The sequence below is a fragment of the Mustelus asterias genome, chromosome 13 (assembly GCF_964213995.1).
Source record: "Mustelus asterias chromosome 13, sMusAst1.hap1.1, whole genome shotgun sequence".
In the NCBI taxonomy this organism is placed as follows: Eukaryota; Metazoa; Chordata; class Chondrichthyes; order Carcharhiniformes; family Triakidae; genus Mustelus; species Mustelus asterias.
Genome location: NC_135813.1, coordinates 85,538 through 93,678, shown reverse-complemented (window position 1 = coordinate 93,678; position 8,141 = coordinate 85,538). Strand labels below are relative to the sequence as shown.

General features: G+C 43.6%; 1 long non-coding RNA gene across 1 annotated transcript; it reads right to left on the bottom strand.

Moving 5' to 3' along the window:
- Positions 1 to 1,100: 1,100 nt before the first annotated feature.
- On the bottom strand, positions 1,101 to 7,226 carry LOC144502328 (uncharacterized). Its single transcript, XR_013499322.1, has 3 exons — positions 7,204 to 7,226; positions 6,954 to 7,048; positions 1,101 to 1,290 (listed from the first exon to the last, which is right to left on the bottom strand). It is a non-coding gene; the product is annotated as an uncharacterized LOC144502328 (long non-coding RNA).
- Between the last annotated feature and the right edge of the window lie 915 nt (positions 7,227 to 8,141).

The window sequence follows — 8,141 nt, the reverse complement described above, 5'->3', positions numbered from 1 at the left end:
GACAGAAATTAACTAAGTTTTGTACTTGTATTTTGAATTCAGTTGGGACAGAACTGAGAAGGAAAAAACTGTCCAGTTTGCATTGTCCTCGCCTTGCCTGAAATAGAGAGGTTATCAGGATTCAGCAAGGAATCATCATCTCAGTGAAACTTGCCTGTTTTTGGAAACCTGAGGGATTTAGACAAGAAGGATTATTGCAGGTTCTCTTTTCCTTCGCGCTGAAGCTCTGAAGATGAAAATCTTCAAGCCTCTACTGGGATTAGCGACCTATCTTCACATGAGGGAACCCCAGACTGATTGCATCAAAACCCTGTGAATTTTATCCTGTTTCTTTATAAAGTCAATTCATTAACTGCCCATCTCTGCTGAGACCCTCCTGTTTCTCGTTTGTTTGTGTGTGCTGGGCAAATTTAAAATGGATAATTACACTTCCAGATTACAATTGTGTGGAGACTAGTTCTTGTAATTTGTTTTAAAGAAGTTTTGTTTTACAATAAATTCAATCATTGAGTTTATTGAAAGAAGCCTGATTAAAAGTCTATTTTATTCTGGGGCTAACAGTAGCAAAGGTAAATAATTGACTATTTTGGTGAGTGAATTTAACTTTTAAACAAATAGTGTGGCCTGAGGAGCATTGCGCCCAAATGAATCATGCGCTTCTCCCGTTGTAGTTTAACATGGGTAGAAAATAAGTATAAAGTTTGGGGAACAGATAAATAATGAATTAAATTACCTGTATCGCAGTGTGCACAGCATCTGAAACAAACCAGGGGAACTGGTGGCAATAAGTTTTGGTAAAGAATGTAGGAACAGTTTGCCCCTGAAGCCTACTGCACCTTTCACGAGATCCATGAGATTGTGGCTGAAGTGTGATCCAATTCCATACACCTTTCTTTGCTCATATCCATTAATACCTTCGATTAACAAATCTGTCAATCTCAGGTTTCAATTCAACAATTAATCTTGCATTAATTGCCATTTGCAGAAACAAGAATCCAAGGGATGGCAGCATTGTTGACAAGAACCCAGGGGCCTGGACAAATGCTCCAGTGACACGAGTCCAAATCCTACAGCAGATGAGTGTTTAAATTCAAGCCATTAATACATCTGGAATCAAAAGTTAGTCTCAGTAATGGTGATCTTGAATCTAGCAGATTGTCATAAAAGCCCTTTTGTCCACTAATGTCCACCTGAGGAGAAAATCTGCCACCCTTGTCTGGCCTGCATGTGACTCTAGACTTGTATCAACATGGCTGACCTTTAACAACTGTAAGAACTCAGGAAGTCCGACTAGAAAGGAACATAGTTTAATACAGAATTCAAAGTAAAACCACTATTGTGGTGAACACACTAGTCCCTGCTTGGGGCTACATTTCAGCAGGCCTGCCTTATAAAAGGCTAAGGTAATGAGTTCCAGCTGGGCAGGCCACTGCCTGTTACCAGGGGAACTCATTTTCAATAAGCCCCACAGGAAGATCATTCAGGGATTCCATGGGCCTCGTGGGGGTTATCACAACTACCCCCTGAAATCATAGAATCATAGAAACCCTACAGTGCAGAAGGAGGCCATTTGGCCCATCGAGTCTGCACCGACCAGAATCCCACCCAGGCCCTACCCCCATATCCCTGCATATTTACCCACTAATCCCTCTAACCTACGCATCTCAGGACTCTAAGAGGCAATTATTAGCATGGCCAATCAACCTGACCCGCACATCTTTGGACTGTGGGAGGAAACCGGAGCACCCGGAGGAAACCCACGCAGACACGAGGAGAATGTGCAAACTCCACGCAGACAGTGACCCAAGCTGGGAATCGAACCCAGGGTCCCTGGAGCTGTGAAACAGCGGTGCTAACCACTGTGCTACCGTGCCGCCCTAAATAATTAAGCTCACCACTCCCTACTCATGTGCAATAAATGCTGAGCTTGCCAGTGACACCCACATCCCGAAAGCTAATTAAAAATAAACTTGGACCATGCTCTGAGTGTAGAAGTATCTCCTAACTTCATTTTAAGACCACATCCTAGACTTTCAAACCAGTTGAAATACTTTCTCTTTATCTACCCTATCAGTTCCCCTTAATTTTGTTTGATCAAATCATCCAGTCACTTGCTCAATCCCAAGGAATACAACACTTACTCATTTAATTCTTTGGAGCTTAATAATTGGGAGTCCAGGTCTCATTCTGGTGGATCTACACTGCACTCCCTCCAAGGTTAATAAATCCTTCCTAAGGTGTGGAGCCCAGAACTGCACCCAGTAACTCCAGCTGTGGTCTAACCAGGGTTTTGTATAACTGTAACATAGAAACATAGAAACTAGAAGGAGGAGTAGGCCATTCGGCCCTTCGTGCCTGCTCCACCATTCATTTTGAACATGGCTGATCATCGAATTCAATATCCTGATCCTCCCGCTTTCCCCCATACCCCTTGATCCTTTTAGCCCCTAGAGATTTATCTAATTTCTTCTTGAAATCACAGTTTTGGCCCCAACTACATTCTGTGCGAGTGAATTCCACACATTCGCCACCATCTGGGTGAAGAAATGTCTCCTCATCTCGGTTCTCGGTCCAAAGATGTGCGGGTTAGGTTGATTGGCCATGCTAAAATTGCCCCCCAGTGTCCTGGGATGTGTAGATTAGAGGGATTAGCGGGTAAAATATGTAGGGATATGGGGGTAGGGCCTGGGTGGGATTGTGGTCGGTGCAGACTCGATGGGCCGAATGGCCTCTTCTGTACTGTAGGGTTTCTATGATTCTAAAAGATTTACCCCTTATGAGGATAGGCTGAGGGAGCTTGGTCTTTTCTCCTTGGAGAGACGTAGGATGAGAGGAGACCTAATAGAGGTATATAAGATGTTGAGAGGCATAGATCGGGTGGACTCTGAGGCTTTTTCCCAGGGTGGAAATGGCTGCTACGAGAGGACACAGGTTTAAGGTGCTGGGGGGTAGGTACAGGGGAAATGTTAGGGGTAAGTTTTTCACACAGAGGGTGGTGGGCGAGTGGAATCGGCTGCCGTCAGTGGTGGTGGAGGCAAACTCAATAGGGTCTTTTAAGAGACTCCTGGATGAGTACATGGGACTTAATAGGATGGAGGGTTATAGGTAGGCCTAAAAGGTAGGGATATGTTCGGCACAACTTGTGGGGCCGAAGGGCCTGTTTTGTGCTGTAGTTTTTCTATGTTTCTGTGTTTCTATGTTTTATCCTCAAACTATGCCCCTAGTTCTGGACTCCCCCACCATTGGGAACATTCTTTCTGAATCTACCCTGTCTAACCCTGTTAGAATGTTATAAGTTCCATGAGATCCTGTCTCATTCTTCTAAACTCCAGTGAATATAATCCTAACCGACTTAGTCTCTCCTCATATGACAGACCTGCCATCCCAGGAATCAGCCTGGTAAACCTTTGCTGTACTCCCTCAGATAAGGCACCAAAACTGCAGACAATACTCCAGCTGTGGCCTCACCAATGCCCTATACAATTGCAGAAAAACATCCCTATCCCTTTACTCCAATCCTCTCGCTATGAATTCCAACATACTATTTGCCTTCTTCACTGCCTGTTGTACCTGCGCGCTTACTTTCAGTGACTGATGCACGAGGACGCCAAGCCCAAGTCTCACTGAGTATCCACCTCTCTCAATTTACACCCATTCAAGTAATAATTTGTCTTCCTATTATTGCTACCAAAGTGGATAACCGCACATTTATCCACATTTATACTGCATCTGCCATGCAGATGCCCACACACTCAGCCTGTCCAAATCACGCTGAAGCATCTCTGCATCCTCCTCACAGCTCACCCACCCAACTTTGTATCAGATGCAAATTTGGAGATAAAACATTCAATTCCCTCTTCCAAATCATTAATATATAATGTGAACAGTTGGGGTCCTAGCACAGATCCCTGCGGAACCCCACTAGTCACTGACTGCCAATCAGAAAAAGACCCATTTATACCAACTCTTTGCTTCCTATCTGCTCACCAGCTTTCTATCCATCTCAAGACATTACCTGCAATCCCATGTGCTTTAACTTTACATAGTAGCCTGTTATGTGAGATCTTGTCAAAAGCCTTCTGAAAGTCTAAATAAACCACATCTACTGGTTCTCCTCGGTCAACTCTATTGGTTACATTCTCAAAAAATTCCAATAGATTTGTCAAGCATGATTTCCCTTTTGTAAATACATGCTGACTTTGTCTGATTATACCACTGCCTTCCAAATGCCGAGTTATGAAATATTTGATAATGGACTCCAGCAAATTCCCCAATACTGACGTTAGGCTCACTGCTCTGTAGTTTTCTCTCCACCTCCCTTTTTGAATAGTGGGCTTACATTAGCTACACTCCAATCTGTAGGAACCAGTCCAGAGTCTAAAGAAAATAATCGCCAATGGATCTACTATTTCCAGGGCCACTTCCTTCAGTACTCTGGGATGAAGATTATCAGAACCTGGAGATTTTCCACCTTCAATCCCATCAAATTCCCCAAAACCATTTCTCTACTAATGCTGATTTCCTTCAGCTCCTCAGGAAAACTTGTTTCTCACAGTACTTCTGGTAATTTCTCAGCCATTTCTTTATTCCCCATTCTGAATTCTCCCATTTCTGGCGATAAGGGGCCTACATTCATTTTTGTCAATCCTCTCCTCTTTACATACCTATAGAAGCTTTTACAGTCAGTTTAGGATGCAAGACTGGGCGGAGAAGTGGCAGATGGAGTTCAACCCAGATAAGTGTGAGGTGGTTCATTTTGGCAGGTCAAATAGGATGGCGGAATATAATAATGGTAGGACCCTTGGCAGAGTGGAAGATCAGAAGGATCTTGGGGTCCGAGTTCATAGCTCGCTCAAAGCAGCTGTGCAGGTTGAGGCTGTGTTAAGAAGGCGTATGGTGTACTGGCCTTCATCAATCAAGGAATTGAGTTTAGGATTCGTGAGATAATGTTGCAGCTATATAAGACCCTGGTCAGACCTCACTTGGAGTACTGTTCTCAGTTCTGGTCACCTCATTACAGGAAGGATGTAGAAGCCATAGAAAGGGTGCAGAGGAGATTTACGAGGATGTTGCCTGGGTTGGGGAGCATGTCTTATGAGGATAGGTTGAGTGAGCTCGGCCTTTTCTCCTTGGAGAGACGAAGGATGAGGGGTGACCTGATAGAGGTGTATAAGATGTGGAGAGGTATTGATCGAGTGGATAGTCAGAGGCTTTTTCCCAGGGCTGAAATGGTTGCCACAAGAGGACAGAGGTTTAAGGTGCTGGGGAGTAGGTACAGAGGAGATGTCAGGGGTAAGTTTTTCACTCAGAGGGTGGTGGGTGCGTGGAATGGGCTGCCAGCAACGGTGGTGGAGGCGGATTCGATAGGGTCTTTTAAGAGACTTTTAGATAAGTACATGGAACTTAGTAAGATAGAGGGTTATAGGTAAGCCTAGTAATCGCTAAGGTAGGGACATGTTCAGCACACCTTTGTGGGCTGAAGGGCCTGTATTGTGCTGTAGTTTTTCTATGTTTTTATGTTCCTCGGTAGCTTACTTTACATAAGAACATAAGAACTAGGAGCAGGAGTAGGCCATCTGGCCCCTCGAGCCTGCTCCGCCATTCAATAAGATCATGGCTGATCTTTTCGTGGACTCAGCTCCACTTACCATAACCCTTAATTCCTTTACTGTTCAAAAATTTATCTATTCTTGCCTTAAAAACATTTAATGAGGTAACCTCAACTGCTTCACTGGGCAGGGAATTCCACAGATTCACAACCCTTTGTGTGAAGAAGTTCCTCCTCAACTCAGTCCTAAATCTGCTTTCCCTTATTTTGAGGCTATGCCCCCTAGTTCTAGTTTCACCCGCCAGTGGAAACAACCTCCCCGCTTTTATCTTATCTATTCCCTTCATAATCTTATATGCTTCTATCAGATCTCCCCTCATTCTTCTGAATTCCAATGAGTATAACCCCAGTCTACTCAGTCTCTCCTCATAAGCCAACCCTCTCAACTCCGGAATCAACAGGATTCATACTCTATTTTTCCCTTCTTAATCAATCCCTTGACTGCATAACTTCTACATCCTTGTATTCTAGCTCTTAGAGAGCTAGCATGGAGGCAATGGGCCAAATAGCTTCCTTCTGTTCTGTTACTATTTTATGATTCTATTATCCTTTTGTATGTGATATGTTTCCATTAAAGTTTAATGATTTTTATGTCTGGACTCCCAAGTTTCTTTGACCCTTCACTTGCACCATTTTGCGACAACATTGTTCTCATTTTTCGGTCCAAAGTGGGCGAGCTCACATTTGCCAGACCAAATCCACATTAGTTTGCAGAGACTGGGTCCTTGTGTACAAATGTATAAAATTCTAGCAAGTGTAAATGAGACACGTTGCAAACTCAACTGATGATAAATTCGTGGTTCAGTGTGACCATTAGCACACTCTGTCTGCGTGTGTGTGTCGCTCTCTCTGTCTCTGTGTATGTGTGTGTGTCTCTGTCTGTGTGTGTGTCTCTGTCTGTGTGTGTGTCTCTCTCTGTGTCTGTCTGTCTCTGTGAGTGTGTCTCTGTGTGTGCGTGTCTCTGTCTCTGTGTGTGTGTCTCTCTCTCTCTGTCTCTGTGTGTGTGTCTCTCTCTCTCTGTGAAATTCTCGTTTCCAGATTCTCTAACATTCCCTAGATTTAAAACGGCTTCAGAAGTGTGCTGATGTGTGAAGTCCTTTTAGAAATAGAGTCTTGGCCATTTAGAAATGTCCGATCCAATGGGGAAACTACCGATGCATTTCTGTTAACTCAGTATGAGGAACCGGTGAAAAATTCGCTGCCACCTGATTAGATTATTTAGATTAAACAGATTTCAGAGTCTTCCACTTTTATTTTAAAATTCCCAATAGTTCCTGAGCCCAGTTTTCCACCCCCGGAATCTGATGAAACGTGCATCATGTTCACAGCGAATTCCCCCGGTTACCTGCTCGGTCACTCTCACTCCCTCTGGAATCTCGATTCTTTTGTTCCAAACCTCTTTCTGCAAAGCTGGAGAGTCGATAGCTCCCATCAGAACTCCTCAGAGAGAAAACACACAAGACCAAAGCACAGGGAATAGTTTTACTCTAGATTTATAACTGTAAATTCTTCTTGTGAATCCGATTTAAATAAATTATTCTTCAATTAAACTGCCCCAGATTAAAGATTAAAGTTTGAAATGTTCTTTTACTCACTGGACACCATTCCTGTTCCCTGCTCCCACTCTGCAGCCGCTGATTTTTATGCTTTGGATCCGGTGACCATTGGTTTATAAATCAGGACTGGCCCACAATCGCAGCCGGAATTCCGTTACCTGTTGGGATTGATAAAGAGTTTTTTGTAACAAACAGCCATCCTGCTGCTAATCTCCAGCTCCCAGGGAACACTCAGCAATTTCAGCCTTTCCGCTTAACAACTCTTTCTTTTCAATCTACAAACTATCTTTAATAAATTGAACCTTTAATTCGCCCGTTGCTGGTCACTTGATAACGTCAGAATGTGCACACATTCCCATTCAGACACACTATCAGAGACAATTGACTAATGAATAAAGTCTTCCTTCCACACACCCAAAGCACACGGATTGTGAACAGGAGGAGGCCATTCAGCCCATTGGACTTGCTCCCCATTCAATAAAATCATGGCTGATTTGGGTGTGGTCCCAGTTCCACTTTCCTCTGTCCCCCATAGCCGTAACACTCTTTCAGAAATCTAACTCGACCTTGAATCAATTCTGTGACACATTTTCCCCTGCTCCAAACACTAACTGTGAGAAAAGAAATTCCCCCTCATCTGTCTTAAATAGGAGATACCTTATTATAAAACCGTGCCCCCCAATTCTAGGCTGCCCAAGAGGGAAACATCCTCCCAGTATTAATCTCCGGGCCCAGATGGGCTACATCCTAGAGTTCTAAAGGAGATAGCTGAAGAAATAGTGGAGGCGTTAGTTATGATCTTTCAAAAGTCACTGGAGTCAGGGAAAGTCCCAGAGGATTGGAAAATCGCTGTTGTAACCCCACTGTTCAAGAAGGGAACAAGAAAAAAGATGGAAAATTATAGGCCAATTAGCCTAACCTCAGTTGTTGGCAAAATTCTAGAATCCATCGTTAAGGATGAGATTTCTAAATTCTTG